This window comes from Macrobrachium rosenbergii, chromosome 39 (genome assembly GCF_040412425.1).
Source record: "Macrobrachium rosenbergii isolate ZJJX-2024 chromosome 39, ASM4041242v1, whole genome shotgun sequence".
Lineage (NCBI taxonomy): Eukaryota > Metazoa > Arthropoda > Malacostraca > Decapoda > Palaemonidae > Macrobrachium > Macrobrachium rosenbergii.
Genome location: NC_089779.1, coordinates 4,025,949 through 4,040,930, shown reverse-complemented (window position 1 = coordinate 4,040,930; position 14,982 = coordinate 4,025,949). Strand labels below are relative to the sequence as shown.

At 37.6% G+C, this 14,982-nt stretch overlaps 2 long non-coding RNA genes across 2 annotated transcripts in view; one reads left to right on the top strand and one right to left on the bottom strand.

The window, feature by feature from the left end:
- The first annotated feature begins 1,049 nt into the window (after window positions 1–1,049).
- LOC136825662 (uncharacterized) overlaps window positions 1,050–14,982 on the top strand; it is a 41,865-nt gene continuing 27,932 nt past the window's right edge. Inside the window, exons 1-2 of the long non-coding RNA XR_010849392.1 lie at window positions 1,050–1,206; window positions 6,223–6,323. This is a non-coding gene — a long non-coding RNA (uncharacterized lncRNA). The remainder of the gene's footprint in view (window positions 1,207–6,222; window positions 6,324–14,982) is intronic.
- The window catches only part of LOC136825661 (uncharacterized), a 274,947-nt gene continuing 269,056 nt past the window's right edge, over window positions 9,092–14,982 (bottom strand). The window contains exon 4 of the long non-coding RNA XR_010849391.1: window positions 9,092–9,429. This is a non-coding gene — a long non-coding RNA (uncharacterized lncRNA). The remainder of the gene's footprint in view (window positions 9,430–14,982) is intronic.

Sequence of the window (14,982 nt, the reverse complement as noted above, 5' to 3'; positions counted from 1 at the left end):
TTAGCCATAATCGTGCTTCTGGCAACGATATAGGATAGGCCACCACCGGACCGTGGTTAAAGTTTCATGGGCCCCGGTTCATACAGCATTATACCGAAACCACCGAAAGATAGACAGATCTATTTTCGGTGGCCTTGATTAAACGCTGTAGCGGCTGCACAGAAAACTTTTTTTATTTTTTACATACACCATCACTGATTAGTCAAGATGGGAAGGGTATCGTTTGATTTTGTGGTTGGTGAAGGATCCTGTAGCCATAGCGGAATACTTTTATATAATATATATCATTGACACACGGGATTAAGAAGTGTGACGAAGTCTGGGGAAATGTTGTCCGAGTTCATTCGATTTCTTAATCAGTTGTTGCGGGAAAGATTTGGAAAAAGAGCCTGTGTGATGTTATTGTTTGTCAGTACCTTCTACCTTCTTTATGAAACTTTTTCATAATTCATTTAGTTTCTGCATAATCTCTTGTGGGATTTTAACGTTTTGACTGTGGCTGCCTGAGAGAGAGAGAGAGAGAGAGAGAGAGAGAGAGAGAGAGAGAGAGAGAGAGCGATTAGATAAGGCGCATGCGGATCGCAGAGAAATATGTTGAAGTTAAGGACATCAAAAGGAGGGAGGGAGGAAGTTTAATGCCAAAGAAGTGCTTCTTTCCTTATCTTTATTTTTCTTGAGCGTAACTCGGACGCTGTTTATAAGGAATTAAGATACCACCCACAATATTTAAGTGACAAAATTATACAGGGAGATAAATGTCATTATGATAACCCAGATGTCCTCAAATACAGACACACCATTTTAAAGCTACCCTTCCAATGTATTGTGAAAGTAGCAATAAATATCTTTTGTCCCAATGCAGTTATAATAACTCTCAGATGCAATAATATGGTGCGCGAAACAACGAAGTTTCCCCGGTCAACAACTGTTAGGATAACAACCCTAAGATCTTTAACGTTAACTTGAGAACGCGCTTTGATTGGGTAGTAGAATAATAACTTACGGTCAAGGACGAAGTCTTTGGGGTCGTGCTGGGGGTGGGGGATTCTTTTTTGCCTCCCCCAACTCCCCCACAGCCACCTGGCCTTTAAACCAACCATTCCTGAGTTGTCTGTTGAAATGTGTACTAGTGTTTGGTTTGTGTTCGCTTTTGCGGTGACGGATATTACATTTCAAGAATTGTCGTTCTTTTCGCTACCGTTTAATGTAAGTAAAGTATCAATATATAGCTTTTTTGAGGGTATCAACAAGCATTTGTCTGTGTATATGAGTAAACATAACCATATGGCTAATTCAAGGGTATGCAAGGCCGTTGGTTTTGGGATTTCAAAACATTAAATTTTAAGCTGAACTCACAGCCTTCATCCATTATAGCATAATGTTTTTTCCGTAAGGTCATCTGGCATAATTGGAGTTCGTTCTTGTGAACCTCGTCATTCAAAGCATTTTATGGAAGGCAATTATTTTGGTCTGAATCGTGATGTTGCATATGTACAGATATGATACGCTATTAATTTCTCGTCAAGTACGTGAATCATACATTAGATCAGATATGGATTAATGTTTATGCTCATAATGTCTGTATATATATAAGTGAATGTTTGTATATTTGTTTGTCCCCTATAGAAATCCGAACCGCTTGACAGGCTTAGACAAAATTTGGTACACGGCCTCTGTATCGCCCCAGAAAGGTTTATAACTCAAAACCAAACCCCTATACCGTGACAGACATACAAGCACAGACAAAACAAATGAAATTTTTGTTTATACGTGACGTTTTTCTTCAGTTTACTGGGTTAATTATCATTTTTCCCCTGACTCCTTTTTTTCCCCAGCGCTGCCAGACATATGATTAGCCTATACGATAAATCAAAATTCCCTATAAAATCACTTTTTTACCAGAATTTACGTGAAATCTGATTACAATTAATGAAAATTATTGCTGCTTATTTCCTCAATAAAACCATCACTGATAACCTATAACGGTTTAAATGTGGGTAAGAATCCTCGCCGTGGAAAAAAGTAACAGACCAAATGCTTCTGTGATAGACATACCCCCTCATTAAAAAATTACGCGCGACACAATTACCAACTTCTATACAGTGTTCATTTTAAGCCAAATGTATCCTAATCATACCTTGTCAACAAAATACAAGTTCTTAAGTACCTTGTGGTATTACCATCATCATAACTGAAAATGAAAGATATTAGTGTCTAATCCATAGTTTTTGAGGTTGCTGAGATGAATAGTGACACTCCCGATGCCCTTTAAGTCCAAGTTCTGCCCAGATAGGAATATGGGCTGAGAAGGGGTGAAATATAAAATGTCAAAAATAATGGGAAATGTAACCAAAGCAACTATATTAAGAGAGAGAGAGAGAGAGAGAGAGAGAGAGAGAGAGAGAGAGAGAGAGAGAGAGAGAGAGAGAGAGAGAGAGGGGGTGTTAAGGAGGAGAAAGAGGGTGAGAGTTTACTGGTTGTCATTCAGAGTTTTAATGGGCAGCGCCAGGATGGTCAGCTAGTACACACACACACACACACACATATATATATATATATATATATATATATATATATATATATATATATATATATATATATATATATATATATATATATATATATATATATATATATGTGTGTGTGTGTGTGTGTAGAATCTACTGGTCACTTTTCAGCATGTAACAGCCACAATGTCCTCTTAACTTCTGGAATTCTTCATGCCTTTTTGGATATGCTTGTCACTACAAAGCCTTAAGATCCAAGCACAAGAAATATGAAGAAATTATAATTTCCAGTAGTGGGAAATGAACCTGGGTCCCATAGTCAGAACGAGATCACGTGGTCAGGCTGGCAAAGTGACCTCATTCTGATTATGGGACCCGGGTTTTTTCCTGCTACCGGACATCATAATTTCTTCATATTTCTTGCACTTAGATCTTAAGGCTTTGTAGTGACAAGCGTATCAAAAAAGCGTGAAGAATTCAAGAAGTTCAGGGCATTGTGGCTATTGCAATTACATACGTATGTGGTAAAAAGTGACCAGTAGATTCTACACACACACACACACATATGTGTGTGTGTTCCTTTTATCCAGGAATTGCTGTGTTGACTGTTCAGTTTATCCAAATATTACTGTGCTGACTGTCCCATTTATCCAGGCATTGCTGTGCTGACTGTCCCTTTTATCCAGAAATTACTGTACTAACTGACCCTTTTATCCAAATATTACTTTGCTGACTGTCCTAGTTATCCAGATATTATTGTGGTGACTGTCCCATTTATCCAGATATCACTATGGTGATTGTCCCATTTATCCAGGTATTACTGTGGTGACCGGGTACTGACTGTCCCTTTTATCCAGGTATTACTGTAGTGACTGTTCCATTTATCCAGTTATTACTGTGGCGACTGTCACATTTATCCAGTTATTACTGTGGTGACTGTGTCCCATTTATCCAAATGTTACTGTGGTGACCGTCCTTTTTATCCAGGTATTACTATGCTGACTGTCCCATTTATCCAGGTATTACTATGCTGACTGTCCCTTTTACCCAGGTATTACTGTGCTGACTCTTCCTTTTATCCAGGTATTACTGTGATGACTGTCCATTTTATCCGTCCCCCAGGTATTACTGTGCTGACTGCCCCTTTTACTCAGTTATTACTGTGATGACTGTCCACTTCATCCAAATATTACTGTGGTGACTGTTCCATTTATCCAGGTATTACTGTGGTGGCTGACCCATTTATCCAGGTGTTATTGTGCTGACTGTCCCTTTTATCCATGTGGTGTTATTGTGTTGGCTTTGCCATTTATCCTCTATTACTCTACCATCTGTCCCTTTTATACAAGGATTGCTGTGCTGACTGTACCTTTTACCCAGGTATTACTGTGGTGATTGTCTATTTCATCCAGACATTACTGTGGTGACTGGCCCCCAAGGCATTACTGTGCTGACTGCCCCTTTTATCCAGGCATTACTGTGACTGTCCCTTTTAACCAGGTATTAGGCTACTGTGGTGACTGTATTTTATCCAGATATTACTTGTCGTGACTGTTCCATTTACCCCCACAACACCTAAACACACCTCCCCCCCTTAACTGAAACACCCCATTAAACTAAGCACACACCCCACTAAACCTAAGCACAACCCCTGCTAAGCATAAACACAGCCCCATTAGACCTAAACCCACACCCACACTAAACCTAAACACAAACCTTGATACAGAATTATTAATAGGAGGAAAGAAAAGTAGTTTCAATAATATATTTCTATGATATCGAATACATGAAATGGGGTGTGATAAACCCGTAGAGTTTATTTGTCAAGTAAGTTACAATGGGAATGGGGGAGGGGGCTGGAGGAAGGGGAAGGGGAAGGGAGTACGGATTTGAAACCTACACCATCTTCTAACTTGGGTCAAATAATGGCCTCGCACCAAACTTTGTCTAGATTAGTCGAACAGTTACCACATAAATTACAAAGGGGAGGGGGATGGGGAAGGTTGTGTGGGTTTGAAACCTACCCTAAAATCCAAGTTGGGTCAAATGATGGCCACATGCCAAATTTTGTCTACATCAGTCAAGTACTTACCACATAAGTTACAAAGAGAAGTTGGGTCAAATGATGGCCATGCGCTAAATTTTGTCTAGACCGGCCAAGCCGTCACCACAAAAGTTATAGAGGTAAGGGGGAAGGGGTAGGTAGTATGTGTTTGAAACCTTCACTATTATCTAAGTTGGGTCAAATGATGGCCACTTGTCAAATTTTAACTAGATCGGTCAAGTGGTTAACACATAAGTTACAAAGGGAAGGGAAAGGGGTATGGGTGTGAAACCTACCCTATTATCTATAATGGGTCAAATGATAGTCATGCGACAAATTTTGTCTACATCAGTCAAGCAGTTACCACATAAGTTACAAAGGGAAGGGGGATGGAGAAGGGGAAGGTGGTACATGTTATCTATGTTGGGTCAAATGATAGCCACATGCCAAATTTTGTCTGGATCGGTCAAGCAGTTGCCACACAAGTTACAGAGGTAAGGGGGAAGGGGTAGGTGGTATTGGTTTGAAACCTACCCTATTATCTAAGTTGGGTCAAATGATGGCCACATACCAAATTTTGTCTAGATTGGTTATGCGTTTACCACATAAGTTACAAAGGGAAGGGGGTTGGGGGAAGGGGGTATTGGTTTGAAACCCTATTATCTAGGTTGGGTTACATGATGGCCACTTGCCAAATTTTATCTAGGTTGGTCAAGTGGTTACCACGTAAGTTAGAAAGGGAAGGGTTATCGGGAAGGGGAAGGGCTATGGGTTTGAAACCAACCCTATTATCTAAGTTGGGTCAAATGATGGAACGTGCCAAATTTTGTTGAGATCGGTCAAGTGGTTACCACATAAGTTACAAAGGGAAGGGGGATGGGTCAGATAGGTCAAATAATGGCCATGTGCCAAATTTTGTCTAGGGTGGTCAAACGGTTACCACATAAGTTACAAAGGGAAGGGAAAGGGTGTAGGGATTTGAAACTTACCCTGTCATCTGAGTTGGGTCAAATGATGGCTACATGCCAAATTTTGTCTACATCAGTGGAATGGTCTACATGGTTGGTAGAGACAATATCTATGTCAAATGCAACAGCACAAGCATGTCCCCTATTGTATACCAGTAGACAGAAGACCAGCATTCATGTCTGTGATATGGACCTTCTAACAAAATTAATGAGTTAAAAAAATATAAAAACACCACACCACCACTTACAACCCAGCTGCCAATGGGATGGCAGAGAGAGCCCACTAATCCATTTAGGATGCAATGGACCTGACCAGAAGTCATAGTTGCCCTGAGTTCTCTTTAGATTACACACCTGCAAAGAAGAGTCAATGCCTGTTCACCTGTGGAAATGAGATTTGGCAATTTCCTCCGTGTTCCAAGTGAATCCCCCCCCCCCCCCCCGACATCATCAACTAGCAGAAATTACTATGTTATAATGATTCAAATTTTTTTTTGAGCTGACAAAATATGTACAGCCGATTTTGAAGCTTCTATTTTGCTTCTGACTGACCAGTGTATTTGAATCGCAATCTCTAGTGAGTAAGGAGCAGCCTAAGCTTCTACCAATCAGGACTATAAGGTACTAACTGTCAGCTCTAAATAAACTGACTGGAGGTTACAGTATCACTGTATAGTAATTTATTTTTTATTTCTACTTTCAGGTTCATTACCTCAGCAGGTAAGGGGTTTTATGCTGTGATGCTGTTGGAGATGTATCTAATGCGTTATGTTAAATTCATCTACTCGTATACTGCCTACTTAGGTAAGGTTTTCACTATTGCTTTCTTTTCTGGTACAATATAAACAGTTAAATTGTTTACTATTGCTGGTTACCTGTTGAGAGGTGTGTGTAGTTTATGTATTGGTTTTGATTTTTATTGAGGTTTGAGTGTTTACTAATGCAGGTCTTATCTCAACAACCAATATATATTCAAAATTTGACATTGTGATGACCATTGCATGTTTTGCAAGCTTTATCATTCATTTACAGTTTTACACCATTCATATTTCCATATGTGCTTTTTAGTCAAAGGTTTCATGGCAAATGATGATGATCTGTATTTGTTATAAATTTTACAATTTATTTTGTAAAGATGAAAGATTTAGGGATCATTGAAAAATAGTTCGTTCCAACTGCACTCAGTGTACAACTAAAGGTATCCAGAACGGCAGTAAGTTCATAGATTGTTGTTGTTTTTGACGTTTTGAAATAAATAAAATAAAATTGCTTAAACTTTGGGTTTATACTTTAGGTGACTAAAATTGTTGGCTAAATCAAGCAAGAGTTAATAATAAAGACTAAAACTGCACGTTAACTGACAAAGTTTCCGGATTCTCTTTAGTTTCAAAGGAAATCTATTGGATATCGATGTTAAACTGACTTTTTCGATGATTCTCAACAGCTGTCTTTCATATTTTAACAAAAATCGTTTGTCATTTTCTTTATTTAAACAGCATAATCTCGTCCATTTTTTTTCCTGCCCAATTTGATGTTCAACTAACGAAAAATGCCTTTGATTTTCAGCCCCGGAGTCACTCCCAGGCATTTTGACACGTGAATTTATAGGTTTAGTGGAATTTCGTTTTATTCGAAACGCAACGATTTTAGTAATTAGATTTCAATTTAATAACAATTGAAAGATCTTGGAACTGATATGGCCTTTGGCAAATCCACGAGGATTTTTGAGAGAGATTTCAGTTAGGTATAGGTCGTCGGTTTGAAAACTTAAAATGTTTTGCGTGTACGATTCAACACTTGAATTTAATTGGCCAAATTGAAATTAAGGGTTAAATGGAGTTGATTCATTGACGTTAGTTAGGACAGGGCGGGATCGTTAGAATTCCATGACAGATATCGTTGGCAGTGGTGAATCGGTTGCAAGGGATGAAGTCTGGGGAGATTGCAGCAGAAAGTTACCTGGCCCTGGAATTTTCAGTTAAGTTTCGTCTAACATTTTTGAATAGAATGAACTTTGTTTGTCCTACAGGCTACGTGACCATTTGGTGTGTACGATGATGTCAGCAGTAGAGGGATATTTGTTAATAACATAATTTTATAATTGGTAGGTGTCATGCAGACGCTCAGTTTAGCGGGTGAAAGTTTTCAAGAGGTCAAGGGATTGGATGTTCTCAGTATTAACAGGTGTAAATTAAAAATTTCACCCAGTCTTTTGTATGGTAAATTAGAAGTAACTATCCACAGAGCGTTTACCATTCAGTTACCGAAGTTTAGGATGGTAGCAGATTCAAGAGAGTTCAAATCGCCGTAAGATTCAGTATGCAATATAAATAATTTCAGTAGTTAAATGAAGCCTAGCCTGAGGGTAACAGTAGTTCTTTTCTGTTTGCTACGATCGTCCTCGTCAGGTATTAGCAGCTTGCTCACAGTCGTATCTGAACAGGTCTCGCGTTGCATGTAAAGTGGAAATGGTGTCTGCTGACGTTTCAGTGAATGGCACTGCCTATTATATATAATAATAATATATGTGTATAATATGTATATGTATTAACCCCTTCGATCTGTCGAAATCTACGACCTCCTTCGGCTTAGGCCAGTCACCAGCATACTGCTCTTTACACCTGGCGAACTGTGCAAAAGTCTGATCCCTATTCTTTTGCAAGTTCCTGAAGCGTTGCCTATACGCTTCAGGGACAAGCTCATAGGTTTTCAACGCAATTGCCTCGACATTGTCATATTCAGATGACAAATCCTTATCCAGTGTTATATTTTTTACTTTAATAATGTATAGAAGAAATGAACAAGTGTTAAAGTGTGTGTGTGTGTATGTGTGTGTATATATATATATATATATATATATATATATATATATATATATATATATATATATATTATATATTTATATATACATACATACATACTCGTAAAATCCGCATAATCCTAATGAAGGATTATATGAAGAAAATCTGATGCTCGTTGGAGGATTCGAACACGTTTTCCGTATGTTAGAACGAAGTCCCGTTAGCCTACTTGATATATATATATATATATATATATATATATATATATATATATATATATATATATATATATATATATATATATATATATATGTATATGTATACACACACACACACACACAGAACATACATGTAAGCAAAGAGTAGGAAAAGAGAAGTGAAACTTCTGGGCTCTGACATTTATGGCGGCATAGACGCTAACAGGATATTTCCCATCATTTTTAGGAAGACTGCCGATTTCATGCTCTTAAGATTACTATTAGTCGGACTTGCAAGTTTTCATTCTGTTTGGAGGAAGGGGAACATTGCTGCATTTCCAGAGGGATTAAGTTCGTTCTCATACCTGTCAGAATATACTCTGATTTCAGTTACCCCTTGTTTTTTCTAAGGTTTTGGGAAGCTGGTTTCTGTGCGTCGTTATAGATATGTTGGGGATAGTAGGCTTCTGCCAGCAATGCAGTTTGGGTTTCATAAAGGCTTATTATTTTGATACACTCGTGTCTTTATCTACCGTCTTAAAGATTGCTGTTGTTGAGGTTACAGATACACGTATGGTTGGGTTAGATTTTAATGCAGTCTTTGACTGTGTGAATCATGAAGCACTTCCCTACAAGCTAAGATTATTGGGAATTAGTGGGTATTTTATTAATATTTTAAATGAATTCTTAATACGTAGAACCATATGTCTTGATGGCCTATGTATAGTACTTTAGTAACGTCGTTTCAGATTTCAGAAGTTCTCAAGGTAGTATTCTTGGACATTTGCTCTTTATTACCTATACTAGTGTCATGTGGCAAGGTCTGTAGAACAAAGTGACTGCATACGCCGATAATGCTCCTCTTCTAGCTGTTGTTCCTTCTTCAAGCTTTAGGTCTGTGGCTGCAGAGTCCTGGAAAAGAAATCTGGCATGTATTAAAGAGTAGAGTAGGGTTTGGGGTGCGAAGTTTAACCATTCTAAAGTTAGTCGATCCCGAACAGTTTTGCCATTGCATCATTTAAATGGTGCTGTTTTGAATGTCCTAGGATGTAACTTTTGTTGAGAAACTGACTTTTGAGAAACATGTGTTATATTGCTTCCTGTGTTCGTCAAACAGTTGGTACCTTGCGGAATTGTTTTAGAATGTTTCGTGATGAAGCTTTTCGATATATCTAAGTGTTTTAACTATCTTCTTCCTTCTCCAGTGTAGTCTTCTCAAACTTTCGGATAAAGATGCGCCATCAGTCTAGTTTATTTTGCCAACTCTTTGTATTGACTTGTGACATAGAGGTAAAGTGAACTCATTGTTTGTTACATTAAATGTACTACAACAACAAAAATCCTCTGCACTCTATTTTTACCTGACCTAGCTATTATTGCTAGGACACTAGGCAGGGTGCTGCTGCAATTAGTGTGCCTTTTTCAAGTATCAGGTATAATGCTACTCAGCTTACTAGATCGATTTTGGTTTTAACCGAAATGTGGACTAGTTTGCCAAGTGCAGTTGTGGGAGCTTCTGACCACAAAATCTTTTAGAAAGTAGAGTTTCATTCCTGCTTTCTATGATGATCATCTGAATCCAGGTGTATCGGTCATATTTTCTGTTCCATCATATCCAATTATCTAACACCTTTTCTTATAGCTTGTCTCTCTCAGTGGGCCGCTTTCATTTGGGACCCCTCTTAGGTTTATAGTCTTTTGACTGTGTCCATAAGGGTTTTCAGCTGAGGATTTAAAGAAAAAAGAAAGAGAGAGTAGCAGAGCTCCAAAGAAAGTGGAGGAGATGCCTCTCGGTGACTGGAAACAGGTTTTAAATCTTTGCTCAAGAGGAAGAGAAAGGGTCAGTTTCTTTTCAATCCTCCAGTTACTGATTTCAGTACATTAAATCTGCGAAGAGGTAATCTGACGGGCGAGGAACGCACTCCTTGAGCTTGTGAGAACAGTCACCAGTAAAACTTAACGATGTGTTCCTTTTATTTCAAAAAGATATATCAGCTTCGTCTATGCATTCTTTCCGAGATAGTTCCTCGTTGGACGAGTCGGTAGAGTTCTCGGCTAGCACTCTGCTAGGCCCGAGTTCGAGTCTCCGGCCGGCCAGTGAAGAATTAGAGGAATTCATTTCTGGTGATAGAAATTCATTTCTCGTTATAATGTGGTTCGTATTCTACAATAAGCTGTAGGTCCCGTTGCTAGGTAACCAATTGTAGCCACGTAAAATAGGTCTAATCCTTCGGGCCAGCCCTAGGAGAGCTGTTAATCAGCTCAGTGGTCTGGTTAAACTCAGGTATACTTAACTTTTCTTTCCGAGATAAGATCTTGGTCAATGTTGTTATTCAAGACGTTCAGATACATTTCCATGAAACTCACAAAGACGGGACTATACGTAAATAAGAATTTAAATTCATTAACATATTCCCTATCGAGAAACTGTGGCAACTTTCCTTCCGCATTCCTATGAACTACTCTGATACATTCCAGTAGTTATACAGGTGTTCAGCAAATCAAAATGTTACCTTTAACATGTTCTAAAAATGATTTCCATGGAAATAAAATATTGTACCTCGTGAAAAATATTTCTTAAAAAAAAAAATTTCACCAGAAAAGTTTGTGAAAAAAAGCACATAGTTTGATTATTTTCAATTGTTATCCCTCACACGATATCGTCAATAGATCAGAAAGCGAACAGTTGTCGCATTAAGACTAAGTGCCTAGTTTTGTAACAGTACAAACTCTCTTCAAGGGCAGTTTATTAATGGGAATATTAGAATTTAATAATATGAAAACGAAGAGAAGTACTTTTTCTGAGAATCTGGTTTTTTTTTCCTCGAAACCCCTGTTCTCAAAACTATTCCCGTAAATTTTATACAAATTAGCCGCACTTTCATTTGACTAAGAGATAAAAGTGCATATTAAAGTTTTATTTAACAGTATCACTAATTTCTCCACTGAAACTGTTCATAGGATTTTCGTCTTAAAGTGTAAAATGCAGACATTCCTAGTATGAAATTCATTAGGCTTCATTACTATCGTGTTTATAAAATTCATTATTAAATTAACTTGGCCAGGAACAAAACGCAGATATGTCGTTTCGCAATGACCAATGTATTCGACAACTGGTGAAGAATCGCATTTTTCAAAAACTTAATTTTAGATCGATTTGTTAATGTGTTGCTCTTGTAGCAACAATTATACACGAAACCTCTCTATAAATTCTTTCTTTCGCTATCTGAAAATACGTGCTGATTAAAATTTTCAGTTTGAGCATAACAATCCCAGATGTGACCGAGAATGCAGTGTTTTATTAACAAGGGTACAAAAGTGCTGATAGCTTCTCGGGCAGAGACATCAAAAAATAAAAGTGTAATTCCTTAAAAGCAAAATCTGCGAATCCGTCCAGTCGGGGTAAAGTCATTTTCCAAAATGAAGGTTCTGGCAGATCCTTCTATAAGAGCGCAAAGCTTTTTTTTTTTTTTTTAAATATGCAAATAAAGGAAAAAAAAACAAGCTCTGCTGCTTGTGAGATTCTGGGCTGCTTTTAACGTTTTCCTCTCCGGTTCCCGAATTACATCTATGCTTGCGGAAATACAACCAAACTTTGAAGCACACACTATTTGAGTAAACTTTCTGACAGTAATACATACGTACCGAGTTTGATATAATCGTGCGAGTAAATAAAAATACATCTAACTTACTAAAACTTGTATTTCAAGAAACTTTGAGTTCATCTTTTTTATTAACGTTTTGCAAGTCAAAGGTATTTTACATCCAAACTTAGAAACATCCGATACAAATGAATTAAAATTAATCCAACGCTAGAATCATTAAATAAAAATGACTTAAAAGCGTATGAAAGGGAAGAAAAACGAAATCATTTTTTCAAAAATCCTTTTAAAAAAAGGACTAGCTTTAACGTAATTACACGATGGAACACGTCATATATTAAAAATGGTAGTTATTGTTGAATTTTTACAAAATGTTTTGAAAAATACATAAAATGTTACCGATAGAAGAGGAAAAATGCATCATTTTTCTTACCCAGTTAGACTTTTAAATAGCTGAAAATGGAAACTATTGTTTCATGATACGAACCAAGCGTTCGAACTGAATTACCCATTTCTCATCTCTAACATAATCGCAAGGACTTCGCAGAATTAAAGGAAACGAAATGTAGCTCTCAGAGTCAGACGTCCATCTTCAATTTATGGTCGAAGGAATTCCGCCCAAAAGAAAAATCGTCCTGAATTCGCCCTGAGGCCGTGGCTTTGCGTTAGTCTTTTCACAGACGTCTTAACACCGAACTTCCATTACGTCAAAAAAGTTAATTCCATTGCTGGGTAGGAGCGAAATGTCTCGATTGATTTTTCTGTTTAAGTTGCTCCCGAGGTCCTGTGAATTTGATATTAAAGGAGATTTGTGGCTTACTGTTTGTGGACATGAAAAATGTTACGGTGTATGTGACAAATTATATATATATATATATATATATATATATATATATATATATATATATATATATATATATATATATATATATATATATATATATACATACATACATACATATACATACATTTATTTATTTATATATATGTATATAATCATATCACAGTATATACATAAAGACTATACCCACTAGTCAAATAGCAGTCCTCCTGTACCAAGGCAGAAAACAACTCTGCATAACTGCTCGTTTTTTGCGGCGATGAATGGAGAAGTTTCAAGAGAGTTGGTTCTGGCTGATGTTGTCGAGTTCCCAGAGCCAAAACCAAAGTCTGGAGATCCTAATAAGACCTCAAAACGTTCTGAGAATGTTATAGCCAGCAGTCAAGTCACCGGCAGATATTATATTAGACCAAAATGACTTAGCGCTACCCTTCAGCCGACAAGAAAGCCATATAGTTTAATATTAAAGATACGCCTTTTCTCCCTAATCATGCGTGTCTCCACTGTGAGAGGTACTGTCAGACCGAAAGTATTTGCTGGATTTGGGAACACTGATCTGAAAGTCAAAGTGTATGGGCAACGCGGATACCGGAGTTAGAACGGAACCTGATCTGCCGGTCGTAACGTTTATGGGACCCTTCAGTTATAGTTAGTGGTGATCGACTATACGAGTATATGTTATTAGGGGTATTTTTTTATATTAAAATGGTGTCTGGCGACAGTGAACTGATAATGTTAATGACTTGTCCTCTGAAGGTGCTGTATATAGAACAACATAAAAAGAACATTCTGAGCTCAAGAACGGACTGCGGTACTAAACATCTCACATGGATTCCAGTATTTTCGAAAGCAGCATCTCATCTCCATGTCAAGAAAATACTGTGTTGCCTCATGTCTCCCAGTTTTTCTTAATACCGGCACTTATGTACATTCATACTGATACCAGTCTGTAATGTATGAAGAGAGCCACCCACCTCGCCTGTCCATTTCTGAGATGAGCAGTCTAGCTCGACTGCGAAGGTGGTAGTTATAATTTTCCACTCCCCCTTTAGTTCGTCCGTCCACTACCCCGACGTTCTTGAAGCCAGTGTCGTCTCCGTCTTGCTGTGCGTGCATAGGAATGCTACTGTGAAGTATTTGCTGTTTGTAGATTAAATCAGTGTTTTGTATGTTTACCTGATATATACCCTACAAAAAATAGTGCCTGTTCAAATTACATGCAACTTGTTGAAAAGGGTACTATTTTTGAGACAATCTTATGAAAACCCACCCGAATGAATTAAGCGTTTCTTTTACTTGAGGGAAAATCAAATGAAAGAAGCAAAACAAAGAATGAATAATTTGCAGAAAACTCGAAAGTGAAACAAGTGTTACCAGAGGTTTCCTGACCCTTTTATCTGTTTTTTTATTTATTTGCTAAGAGCAAAATTCACACCACTTTTGTAGAAGGATCTTCTACTTGCGCCCTCGTTAACTCAAGAGAAATGTAGCGATTTTCAGAGTATTTATGAAGGATTTTGCTTGTTTAACCTTTAGTTTTTTTGCGGGTAAATTCTGAATTTGTTGAGAATACTGCTTTTGTTAGACCTAGTTGGGAGGACGTTTAATTTCGTCTGACAATGATTACGATAATAGAGTTCTGGAAGTCGGGTAATTAATAATAATAATAATAATAATAATAATAATAATAATAATAATAATAATAATAATCAAGTTCATGCATGTTTCCTGATAGCAGTTGTTACATGATAATATAGTTCAGCGGAATAGGACATAATTCCAGCCGCATAGATAAGTTCGTAATGTGCCAGCTGGGGTCCCAAGGGTACAAGAAGAATTGGACGAAGACTGTGAGACGAGACAAGAGGCGAGTGGAGATTTGTGGAAGATAGAGCACAGGATGGACACGAGTGGTGGACTTTCACAGAGAACTGTTGCGTCGTACGGCCCTGGAGGAGATGATGATGATGATGATGAGAGCCAGATACTTCTGTACAAAATTTTGTATAACTAAAGCTTTTC